The 13,632-nt window shown below is 42.0% G+C and overlaps 1 pseudogene; it reads left to right on the plus strand.

Annotated features, from left to right (window-relative positions):
* The first annotated feature begins 223 nt into the window (after positions 1-223).
* The window catches only part of LOC150056529 (uncharacterized), a 65,537-nt pseudogene continuing 52,128 nt past the window's right edge, over positions 224-13,632 (plus strand).

Consider the following 13,632-nt stretch of genomic DNA (forward strand, 5'->3'; position numbering starts at 1 on the left):
CTGCTTCCTGATATGGTGGCTGGAAATGCCATCCTCCCCTTTCCCATTTCTGCCAGTGGTAGCCCAGGGCATGTCACGAGGCTGCCTAGGATCTTCCCAGGTGCTCACAGCTAGGATGGCAGCAACAGCTTCTGGGGTGTGGGGAGGCCGTGAGGTTGTGGGTGGCATGGCCACTTGTGGTCTGGAACAAGACCTTGGGCAGAAATAGCCCAATGTCAAGGCCATGGGGGAACTTGGGCTCGCTTTGACTGCACCACCTCAGGTGACCTCTGGCTCCTCCCAAGGGTCTGTCCAGAATCCCAGGCACTCACTTTCCAGAGGAGATAAAAACAGTCATGAAAAAAAGGTAACAGTGCTGTAATTGGGAAAGAGGCTTATAATATTTTAATAAAACAAACAAGAGATTATAAACCTCTAATAGGGACATATACAAATGGTATTACCTTTCAACTAGTTTCAACTTCCTTATTATGAAATGACAAAAAGTGTAATGAATGTATATAGACACAGTAAAGCTGCACAACGAAATCAGTAAATTTTTTCTTGTCATTGAGGAAAAAAGTCTTTGTGTTCAGCCTCAATGTGTTTTTCACAGCTGGGGGATAGCTCAATCCCTAGCTTCACAAGTAAACAATAGAGTTCGTTTTTGATCCAGACCCAATGTATGTATGTATGTATGTATGTATGTATGTATGTATGTATGTATGTATAGTTGGTGCCAATCCTAGGGCTTAAACACCTGGGAGCTGTCTCTCAGCTTTTTTGCTCAAGGCAAATACTATACCATTTGAGCCACAGCTCCACTTCTGCCTTTTTTTTGTCAGTCGTGAGACTTGAACTCTGGGCCTGGGCGTTGACTCTGAGTTCTTCAGCTCAAGGCTACTATCCTACCCCTTGGCCTGGGTGTTGTCCCTGAGCTCTTCAGCTCAAGGCTACTGCCCTACCATTTGAGCCATAGCGCCACTTCTGGTTTTCTGGTGATTAATTGGAGACAAGAGTCTCATGAACTTTTTAGTTCCCAGGTTAGCTTTGAACTTAGATCCTCAGATCTCAGCCTCCTGAGTAACTAGAATTATACGCCTGAGCTATGGCACCCCACTGGTTTTTTTGTTTTAATTTTATTTTTTATTGTCAGAGTAATATATAGAGGGGTTACATTTACATACGCCAGGTAGTAGATGCATTACTTTTTTTCATTTTTTCCAATATTTTTTTTTTTTTTTGGTCAGTCCTGGGCTTGGGCTCAGGGCCTGAGCACTGTCCTTGGATTTTCTCAAGGCTAGGGCTCTACCACTTGAGCCACAGCACCACTTCTGGCTTTTTGCTATGTATGTGGTACCGAGGAATCGAACCTGGGTCTTCGTGCATGCTAGGCAAGCACTCTACCACTAGGCCAAACTCCCGGCCTCCAATATTTTTTATTGTAATCAATAGAAGGGTTACATTATATTCACCAGATAGAAGGTGCATTACTTCACATACATTGATACCCTTTCTCATGTCTTGGTCCCCATTTCCCTCCCCTGGCCCCCACCCCTCATCTTGTTTCCCCCCTTCCCTATTCTATTTCAAATAACCAAATAAGCATATATAAAATATATCAGATAATAAGGTGAAATACTGTAACAATATGAGATAACCAAGGAACAGCAAAAGAGATGAGAGATAACATAGTACATTAAGGACAACAATCACATTATATGGCTTTTGTTTCTATATCCTGGAGGTCCTTTCATTTAGCATCATACTATATAGCCTTATGTATCCAGGTTTTGATCTATTGTAAATCTCTGTTAGGAGCCCAAGGTTTCTACTGATTATGACAAATGAGGGAAACCATTGAGCCTATGTTCCTTCAAGTCTGTTTTTTTTTTTTTTTTTTTTAGAAAGAGTCTGGTGGATTTGCTTTCCTGGGCTGGCTATGAACCATGATTCCTAGATCTCAACCTTTTGAGTAGCTAGGATTAAAGATGTGAAGATGTGAAGTACCATTGTCTAGTTCCAATATAATTTCAATTAAGTACACTCAATGCCTGGTTTATTTTGTGCGCTAAAAACAAACAAACAAAAAAGGAGCCATGACAGATAAGATCTTACATGGAGGTTCAAAGGACAGCAAATCAATTTCCTTATCATAAAATGGAAATGATAATAAAGCATGGTGGAGATTTTCACATATGTCAGGCTTACAACATGATGGTCACCTAGTAAATAAACCATGTTAATTCTAAGAAGTCACTATTTCCAGATCTCAAATTTAATGAATAGATATTTTACAAAGCATTTATTTGGTTATAGCCTGGGGCTGGTGGCTTATGCCTGCAAGTTTAGTTTCTTGGGATGCAGAGATTGAGAGGATCAAGGTTGCAGATTAACTGGGGCATAAAAGTTTGGGACAATTGAGTGCTGGGTACTCACTTGGGCTTGTTACCCTCGCTATGTCTGTAAGCCTAAAATAAGTGGATCTTGGTTCAGGCTCATTCCTGGGCAGGAGAAAAGGCCCTATTCCCAAAATACCAGCATAAGAACAGGCTGGAGGCATGGCTCAGCAATGAGTGTCTTCAAGCATGAGTTCAAACCTCATACCACTAAGGAAAAGAAAACAAAAAGCACGTAATTTCTCTGGTCTCACTTTTCTTTTCTGCAAGCTAGAAATTATTACTCAACCTTGTGATAAATAGGAGGGCCTAACAAATTTTGATAAGTTGTTACGATTGATAGCCCTCTATCCTTTGTCACTAGCTTGTCTTGATCCCAGCTTGGGGGCTAAGGATTACAATCATCTTATATGATGTGTCAGCTGTGTTGTGAGAAGAGAAAGGAAGATAGCACTTGGGGACAAATAATAGAAAAGTCTTAGATTTTATGATCTTTGAATTTTAATAGGGCTTTATTATAGCTTGAGATTTAGACTTGCCTTTGTTTTATGTGTCAAAAATATTTAGAACACTTGTATCCACCAAGGTCCCAAGGTTGTCTTGAACAAACTTGGGATTTGTTCACCGTCTGTGCCTGCATCTTCTCTCTTTTCTTGGTAGTCACGTGCTTAAACAGAGAAAGAACTCACCATGTTTTCCTGTTTCCTTCTCTGCAGGGTGTGTGCCCATGTGAGAACATTATGCTCAGAAGCTGGAGAGTATGCTGGAAAGGCAGAGGGAGTGCGTGCGTGTGTGCGTGCGTGCGTGCGTGCGTGCGTGCGCGCGCGTGTGTGTGTGTGTGTGTGTGTGTGTGTGTGTGTAAGGAGGAGGTGGTCAGGCAAGCATCTAGCAAATTCTAGAGGAAAAGAGCTCCAGGCAGGTATGGAGGTGAAGCCCGTGGCACTCTAGTAGAAGCTGTTAGCCACTACACTTGATGAGTTTCAGGAGGGGTAGAAGCTTGGCTCAGGTTGCACAAAGGGTTGTTTTGAGGGTGACAGGACCTCAGGGAAGTGCTGTGGTTGTTTGTGCCAACTTAGAAGTGTTACTAGCCAAAGTGGGGCATGGAGGAGGAAAGCAGCACAGGGGATAGTGAAGGTGAAAAGGGATCCATCTGCCATGTTGAGACTGTCATAAAATGGCATGCTTTGGTCTCTTCTCTGTGAACATGGACTACCTGCAAAAGCTGGGCCTGCTCGTAGAACCTGGCCTGTCTGGCATGGATCCAGTTCTCAGGGTCATTAGTTGTTGAGTAGTGTTCTTAACACATTTCCCCAAAACACACATATAGAGATGTAGGAGAGAGAAAGGGAGGGGGGGAGAGAGAGAGAGAGAGAGAGAGAGAGAGAGAGAGAGAGAGAGAGAGAGAGAGAGAGAGAGAGAGAGAGAGAGAGAGAGAGAGAGAGAAAGGCACCACAGGCAGAGGCAGAGAGAGGCAGAGAGACAGGGGGTGGGGGGAGACACAAAGAAAGAGCTAGTTTCCTGCTTACAGATAATTGGAAAATGCTGAAACCCACAAATGGACTGTTTCTTTATTGAAGGATTTTTGTGGCAAAGAAGGAAGTTTTGAAAGTAATATTGTGAGATTAGTCATGATAATTTGTTATTGCAAAACCCCTATTTAGCTGGGAGTTTGGCCTAGTGGTGAGAGGGCCTGCCTAGCAGGTACAAAGATCAGGGTTCAATTCCTCAGTACTACATACACAGAGAAAACCGGAAATGGTGCTCTGGCTCAAGTGGTAGAGCTTTAGCCTTGAGAAAGCTCAAATACAATGCTCAAGCCCCAGAACTGGCAAACAACAAACAAACACACAAACAACCCCCCCCCCCAAGTAATAACGCTATATTGTTTCCTCAACAGATCTTACCTGTCCCCACTTTTCTATCTCAGAATAACTGACAAAGGAGTTGTTAATCTCATTGCATTAATCATTACATAATGTATGCATATATTGTACACCTGAGAATACCCTTAAATTTTGTGTGTCCTAGAATTGCAACCCATGAGCCACACCCCAAGCCTGAACACACATCATTTTTTTTTTTTTTTTGCCAGTCCTGGGCTTGAGCTCAGGGCCTGAGCACTGTCTTTGGACTTTCTCAAGGCTAGAGCTCTACCACTTGAGCCTCAGCACCACTTCCGGCTTTTTTCTATATATGTGGTACCGAGGAATCGAACCCGGGTCTTCATGCATGCTAGGCAAGAACTTTAACCACTAGGCCAAACTCCTGGCCCCCACACATCATTTTTTAAATTAATTTTTTTCTCATAAACACTGGAGGGAAAAGGACTAAATTGTTTGTAAAAAATATTACTATAAAGTATTTTGAGGAATTCAGGAAGAATTTGCAATGAGATAATGAGTGATTAGGTGTCTATCTTCTTCCAGCTTTGATAAACTGCAATGTTATGAGCTATTGATTCTGCTCTTTTAAGAAATAGGACAGGCACAGTTAATGTACCAGTATGTCATCTCCCCCCATGACCCTGTCCCTTTCTCTCTTACTTTAGGTGAAAGCCACTTCCTGGACTTAGTGTTACACAGTGTTCATGTGTCTGCACACCAGACAACACCCACCGTTGTTCTGCTATTGAGAATGCTGTGTAAATGCCATCATTCCATTGTGTCCTCTTGTTTTGTCCCTCAGTGCTGTTGCTAGGATTTTTAATGTGTGAATTTACCTCTATCTCCTTGTCATTTATTTATTCTCCTACTGAAGGATCTTTAGGATATGTTTATTATAACCCAGTTTTTCTGAGTATCCTTATGCATGTCAGTGAGAGCTTCTCTAGGAAATGCCTTCAGAAAAGATAAGATTTTCAGAGTGCAACAGTATCAAAAATAAAGCCAATAATGCTCCATTTTCAAGGCAAGACATTTGACTCAGGTGGCTTGTTTGCATAGAGACTTGTGGAGGTCACAAAATTCATGTATTGGAAAGCCTGGAGATGAATGGGTGGATTAGAAAGGGAGGGCTGTTACTTCGGGGAAGAATGGACTTCAGTATAAAATGAGAAAATGGGTAGAAACTGAATGTGCCAGCATACAAGACTTGCTGCCTAAAAGAACAAAGGAGGGGAGTGGAGACAACTAGAAATCCACCTCTAAAATGCAACCATTGTCAAGAGGTGCTTATGTTTGAGTTACCCAATAGAAAGTAGTACAACCTAGGCGATGACTTGGAGAGACTGAACTCCACAGTATCTGACCAAGGAGGAACTGGAGAAGGGACTCTTATACACGAGCTATAAAATTACTTCGCAACCTCAGAGAGTGCCTGCCCTCAGACAGACTACTAATCTTGCAAGATGGCCATTGAAGTTTTGTTTGGCTGCACTTCTTGGCTCCAGTCCATCCTTCGATGGATGGGTGTGTTTATCACATCCAGCTATTTGTTAAATGACTCCCTGTTTCTCCATACTCTCACTTGCTTGATATTATTAGCTTTTTCCCACTCCCTTTATTGAGAAATGCTGTCTCATTATGTGAATTTTCATTTTCTTAACCTCTTTTTACATGCTCACAGGCCATTTAGTTTCATCTTCTGTGACGTATCTATATTTCTTTCTCATGTTTGTCTTTTTTTTTTCTTCTTCTTTTTTTTTGCCAGTGCAGGTCTTGAGCTCAGGGCCTGAGCACCGTCCTTGGACTTTTTCAAGGCTAGAGCTCTAGCACTTGAGCCTCAGCACCATTTTCGGCCTTTTTCTATGTACATGGTACTGAGGAATCAAACCCAGGTCTTCGTGCATGCTAGGCAAGCACTCTACCATTAGACCAAACTCCTGGTCCCTACTGAACTTTTTAAAAAATGATTTATTTTTACTGTATCATGTTTTTGACGTTGTTTATGATCTTTATAATGTGGAAGCTTAATGTGTGCAACATCAAGTTTGTTCATTTTCTCCTATATGATTTGGGGGTTGTTTGGTGTGTGATTTCTTTTTGAAACTTTAGCTACTTGAGAGTTGAAACATCCTAATTTTTTCCATTCACAGTTGAAAATTTTCGGGATTGTTTCTGTGAGCAGCTGAAGATGGGAATCTCATTTTACGGTCTCCATTTCAATTAGAGAAAGGTCCTACCACTGTTTATTGAAGGATCTTTCCTTTTCTTTATTGTTTTGTAAGGTTACAGCTGTCAAATGTCCCCAGAATGCCACTAGAAGAAACTGAATGCTGGAGAGGCCAGCAAGTTGTCAAATGTCCCAGACTGTGCCATATTCCCATGGAGAGGCGCAAATACTCTCAGCTGGCATTTTACTGCCTTTCCCTCTCTGCTCCTTCCTTCCCTCCCTCTCTCTTTTCTCTTTCCTTCTCTCCTTGTTTTGCTTCCTGCTACTTTCCTTCCCTTCCTTTTCATCTGTCTCAGGTGGGCTTATGTTTCAGCCTTGAGGCCTGTGATTATGCATGGTACAGCCATGAAAACACAATGATTCCCCAAGAGAACATTTTGTTAAACATATGACTGGACACATTACATTCCCTTTGTTTGAGCAGGGGTGGCTGGGCTAACCCTTTTCCATTTAGAAGAGACAAATAGTTGGAGCTATTAAAATCTACAGCATTTTGCTTTGGTTCCTGTGATTCATGGCTGCTAATCCCTGTGGATATATTTTTATTTTCTTGGATATATTGGATGTGCAGGTGGTATATATTGGAAAAGCCTGTTGTTTATTGACACGAGCCCAGTAAAGACTACGATTAATCTTAAAAATAAATAGAGAAAAGTGGAAGGTCATACTTTGGATCAAGAGCTCCGATTATATTCTCCACCGCTGAGTTATTTATTTCCACTTGAGAGAAATCCTCCCAGCAGAAGAGATGGATGAAGATGAACGTGTGTGGTGTGTTCAGGCCTCCCCTTGCTCTCTCCTGGAGGCTTTTACTACCCTTGCTGAACAAACATGCCTTCTCTAACTTATCACTTGGGGGAAAATAACCAGTGCTCTGTCTTATGAGTCCCCTATTTTATTTTATTTTTTTAAAATATATTTTTATTGTAATTAATAAAAGGGTTATATGATATTTGCCAGATAGAAGGTGCATTAATTCACATACATTGATACCCTTTCACATGTCTTGGTACCCATTACCCTCCCCCTGACACACCACCCACTCCCCGTATTGGTTTTCCCCCTTCCCTATCAACTTTTAGATAACCAAATACAAATAAATTCAATATATATCAGATAACAAAGTGAGATACTGTAACAATATGAGATACCCAAGGGTGAGTCCCCTGTTTTAAAGATTATTTTCACTTGCTTAGAGACATTTCCTTCCTCTTCTGCCTCTCTCCTTAGAAACTTAGAGGCTTGAAGTTTCAGGGTAACCTGTGACCCCCAAAGGGTGAATGGACTTAGTGATGAATCTATACCCATTTCAGGGTTGCAGCAGGATGGTGGAAAGGTAGGCAATGCCTTCATTTTCATGGTCTAAGAACATGTGATATTGGCCAGACCAAACAAACCCACTGCAGAACTTTCTTTTTTTATATATATTTTTAAATATATTTTTAGTGTAATTAATAGAAGGGTTACATTATATTTGCCAGATAGGTGGTGCATTATTTCACATACATTGATACCCTTTCTCGTGTCTTGCTCCCCATTTCCTTTGAGTCTGGCTTATTTCACTTAATATGATTTTTTTCTAAGTCTTTCCATTTCCATACAAATGGGGCAATGTCATTCTTTCTGACAGCAGCATAGAATTCCATTGTGTATCAATACCACATCTTGTTGATCCACTCATCAACTGAGGGGCATCTGGGTTGGTTCCATATCTTTGCTATGGTAAATAGTGCTGCAGTGAACATCATTGTGCTAGTGGATTTAGTATGTCCTTGTTTCTGGATGATTGGGTAAATGCCAAGGAGTGGAATTGCTGGGTCATAGGGGATTTCTATGTTTAGTCTTTTGAGGAACTGCCATACTGCTTTCCATAGTGGTTGAACGAGTTTGCACTCCTACCAACAGTGTAGTAGTGATCCCTCCTGGCCACATCCCCTCCAGCATCTGTTGCTATTAGATTTCTTGATCCTGGCCATTCTAACTGGAGTGAGGTGGAATCTTAGAGTTGTTTTGATTTGTATTTCTTTTCTGACCAGAGATGTCGAGCATTTCTTCATGTGTCTATAGGCCATTTTTGTTTCTTCATCAGAGAAGACTCTCTTTAAGTCTTTGGCCCATCTTTTAATGGGATGGTTGTTTCTTTGGAGATTAGTTTGGGAGTGATTCAATTTTTTGAGCTGTTGATATATTTTTGATATGAGGCCTTTGTCCATTGTATAGTTAGTGAAGATCTTCTCCCACTCTGTAGGCTTTCTAGTTAGTTTGCTAGCATGACCTTTGTCATCCAGAAGCTCTGCAGTTTAATGCAGTCCCACTTATCCAGCCTTTTTCTGATTTGTTGTGTTTCTTGGTCCTTATTAAGAAAGTTTTGACCTGTACCAAGGAGACCTAGTGTATCTCCTATTCCTTCTTGTAAAGTTTTCAGTGTATCTGCTTTTACCTCAAGTCTTTGATCCACTTGGTGTAATCCTGGTGCAGGGTGACAAAGAAGTATCCAATTTTAGTTTTCTCCCACTGCAGAATTTTCTATGGTTAACCATTTGTGATGCCTACAGCTCCTAGGAACAAATGTTTTTTTTGTCAGTCATTCGGCTTGAACTTTGAGTCTGGGCATTGTCCCTGAGCTCAAGGCTACTGCTCTACCTCCTGAGCTACAGTGTCACTTCCACTTTTCTGATGGTTAATTGATGATAAGAGTCTCACGATCTTTAAGGCCTGGGGTAGCTTTGAACTGTGATCTTCAGATCTCAGCTTACTGAGTAGCTGGGATTACAGATGGGAGCTACTATACCCAGCTTCTAGGAAAAATTTGAAAACCTCCCAGAAGGAATGTCTTGGTTGATTTCCTCTTCATGCCTCCAACCCTCGTGGAAGCTCAAAGGGAAGTTGTTGGACCCTGTACCCAAACTCCAGTCGCTCTGCATGTCAAGACCAACCTCTTGCCCCTGTTCTCCAAATGAAGAGACATTGCTGATGAAGGGTAGAGAATGGAATTTTATCACACGGCCTGTGTACGCTATGGGAAGATAGCACTTGAGTACATATTTAGCCATCTTTGGGATACAGACATGAACTTTAGGTATGACTAGACAAGGAACTGGGAATTGGCAGGGAGAGGCATGTATAATTATTAAATAATCCTATGTAATTCACAAGACAATATGTTAGAAATGAATTTTATAACTGGGGAGGAAGGAGAGAAAGTGGGAGAAAACCATGGGAAGGGGTAACAATGTTCAAGGAATGTACTCACTACCTTCTGAGTGTAACTATGAACACTCTATACATCATCCTGACAACAAAATTAAATTAAAAAATCCTAGTCAAAGTATGACTCAATTTATCATTATTTTAGTCTGATGGGGAGGGTTTCTGATCCAGGAGGGCTGGATACCTTTTGGAAACAGGTATTCAGGTGACAATAGAAATTTTGAAGTACAGTCAGTCTGGTGGCTACCGAACACACAGCTTGTTACTCAGTTTCCAAGAAGAGAGCTTACACACGGGAACCTTTGTTTTGTTTCTCCAGGAGGGGCAGGGTCAGAATTCTCGGCAGGCTCAACATGGCTCTCAAGAATCCTCTTAGCTGACTCCGGGCTGCTAAGGACTCTTCTTGATCATTTGGTGTCTGGTCTTTGGGGTCTAGGGAGATGACCAGACAGAGGGAGCAGGTGTGGGCCTAGGAGTTGGGTGGAATGCATTAGAAAAACAGGATCACAGGACAGTTGTTTGCTGTCTGTAGGAACTGGCCAACCAGAGAGCATGAGCCCCTCAGGGTCCAAAGATCTTGCGCATGAAAGCATCAGAATTTGGAAGCTAACAAGCATGGTGAATCCAATGACCTGGCTTGTTTTACCTTCTCTACTGGTTATGAGAGCACTGCATTAGCTTTTCTGTCTTAATGTATTTAAAATTCATTTTTGTGTCTGAACATTTTGCTGCAAAGGCTGAGCATTTCAAGAGACACGGCCCATGTGCAATTGTCCTTGGGCTCTTCAGGGCTGGCTCACAGGCTCAAGGAACTTTGACTTTGTTTCATGGAATAAACACAGGAGCTGCCTGTGCAGTCTTCCTGTGCATGGAGAACTGGCCACTGGGGCCTGCCCTTTGGAACAATGGCAGGTTGTCATCTGGTGTGGATATGTAGTGCACAACAGCGCAGCAGGTGTCATTCATCTGGAAGGTTCCTACATTTATTATAATAGATTTCCAGCAGATGGCAGTAGAATGTCTTGCTCTAACTGTCTATCAGGATGACAACCAGAAGTAAAGTGCCTGCCTGAAATGCACCTGTAGGTCCTTATAAGCTCTCCTACAGGTGGACCAACGGTCTGCTCTCATAGGCTATGGCACTGCTGTCTCATTAGCAGGTTTGCACTCCTGATAATCTCAGTAGGAATCATTTCCTCAGGAGCTCAGCTCAGCACTGAGGACGTTGCTAGCATTTTAACCAGTGTCCTGAGGTCTCAGATAAGAGTGGGACACCATGCAAGTCAAGTGAGTACTGGGAAAATAAAATACGTAGCACTTGAGGTCCAAGGTTCTGGCACCATGGAAGAGGATGATCATGCCTAGAGAGAAAGGTGAGAGGCTGCAAGATATATGCAAAGCAAGTGTTTGAGTTTATGGGTTTAATAAGTCCTGTACTGGGGTGAGACTAAGATACTGAATCAGTAAATCCAATCTATTGGATTTGTGATGAAAGGTGAGGCAGGGAATACATGAGCTTGGATTTGGCTTTGTTCTGCTGGGGGACGCTGCTGAAGTGAAAGAAGGAATAGAGGTGTGAGGAAGAAGATAGTAGCAGACAAGATGGAGAAATCTTGCCTTCCAATTTTGAGTTTACAGCACAATTCACTGCAAGGTCTGGATCTGTTCCCACCCTTGACAGATTTTGTGATTATTTTTTTACTGCAATTATAATGTTTGGTATAAAAGTTTGCATGGTGTGCTCTGTGGTGAGCTTTGCACTTGCACAAGGGACATCTATATTGCCTGACATGGCACACAATCAAGAAGGAATTAGTGGAGGCGAGCCAAGATGGTACGGGACCATTTCAGTGAGTCTGTCAAGTTTCTATACACTCTTGGTAATGGCTCTGACATCAATGCTGTGGAATTGGGGTTTCATATACTCTTCCTTAGCTTTCAAGAGTTTGGGAGGTTTTGTACTATTTAAGTTAGAGAGACAACCCTGTGCATCAAAGGACCTTCCTGGTCTTTACAAGGGATGCTATACATATATTGAGCTAACTACATGGTTAAAGGTCGCCCACACCCGCAACTTGTCTGAGCTGAAGTACCAAAGTTTCTCATTGTCTCCTCAGCTACATCTGAGCTGGGCAAGACCATTTAAACAATCCATTTAGTTGTGGATTTTTGAAGAAATGAATGGGGAAGTTAAAAATAACGCCAGGTTTATGGTTCATGCCTGTGATCCTAGCTACTTAGGAGGCTTGAGATGTGAGGATCACAACTAGAAGCAAGCATGGGCATGAACTCTCTGAGACTTTCCCCCCCCTCAAAAAAAAGCCAAAAATAGAACCGTGGCTCAAGAGGTATGGTGTAAGCTTTGGGCACAATAAGCTCAGGGACAGCATCCAGGCCCTAAGTTCAAGCCCCAGGGTCAGAATACACACACACACACACACAACACACACACACACACACACACACACACACACATTGTTTGGTTGGTACATATTTATTTATTTATTTTTATTGTCCAGGTAATGTATAGGGGAGTTACAGTTACATTTGTCAGGTAGTGGGCTCATAATTTTGGTTGGTAAATATTTATAGCAACTTAATATATGCCAGAAGCTGTCCTATGAACTGGGAGGCCTAGAAGATAGTGGTTTTCCCTAAGGAGATGGCAGAGGACAGGGCTGGGGTTGCTCAGAGTTCTCAGGGTCACATTGTTAGCAGCTTACTTTTAATTTGTTTGACAAACTAATTTGCTTGACAAACTGTGACAAGAAGATCCCTGAGCAGAAATTACTCTGTCGGAGAAATACAGGTCTGCTTTCTACTAAGGGTCTGATGTGCTTATGCAATTTTTGTTGCAATCAGGAAGGGAGGAACCAGGATGAAGGTGGGCCTGAATCAAAAGAATCCTTGGAGAGAAGTCTCAGGGCCATGTGCCTTAGCCACTCTGCTTTTCCATTACTGAGATTGTATGCATCCTTAGCCTCATGCTGGCTCTGTAAAGGGATTGTAGAGTTGTTCTTAAAACTGAAGAATAAAATTGCTCTGGAGAGTTCTCATTTAGGTCTCCTGGTGGGCAGTAAGCAAACACCTTGGAAGCTGAGCAATGAAATTCTCTTGTTTCAGGCCAGAAAAATGAGGCTGTGTCAAAACTTATTGGAAACCAGCTCTGTGCTCTATAAGGAGCTTGAGTGCTAATGACTGGGCTGGGGAATCAGAGAGCATTAGCACAGGCTTGGTAAAGGTCTAGGACAGGGTGACAGACACGCAATGCCACATTCTTACCACCCTCCTTTCTCTCCCCAGTAATATATATGCTTTTATCATTTTAACACTCAAGTGAAATTCATTGGTTTTTAGGCTATGATTCTGAGGACTGCAAAAAGTATACAGCTGTGTAATCACAATCAGGATATGGATTTCTTCTGATTCCCCTGAAGTACAGTCATGTTGTAGCTCTTTGCCAAAAACTGACCGATTTGATGTCTCCATGGCTTTGTCTTTGCAAAAAGATTTCATGATGGAATTGCACAATATGTAACCTTTTGAGTTGGGTTTTATTATTTTAACATAACCTACTTGATCCTCAGTTGTCCCTGCTTCCTGCTGTTCACATATTTATAAAATTCCTTCCTACTAAGAGTAGGACCTAGGATTTGTTTTAACTCATATTATGTAATATATTGTATATGTATCTGTTGTATTATGTAAGATGACTTCGTGCCAGCAGGTCTGCTCTTGAGACTCTGTTGCTGGCACGGAAAGGATAAGCAGTCTGTGTGTCTGTAGCTATGGGCAGCTCTCGGGAACTGGAGAAAATCCTCAGCTGATTAACAAAGCCAGGCTTCCCAGTCCTTCAGTTATAGGAAATGAATTCTGACAGTAGCCTGAGGTAGTTTAGTAGCAGCTGCTTCCCTAGGTGAGTTTCCAGATGAGA

This window comes from Megascapheus bottae, chromosome 12, assembly GCF_031878675.1.
Source record: "Megascapheus bottae isolate mThoBot1 chromosome 12, mThoBot2.hap1, whole genome shotgun sequence".
Taxonomy (NCBI): Eukaryota; Metazoa; Chordata; class Mammalia; order Rodentia; family Geomyidae; genus Megascapheus; species Megascapheus bottae.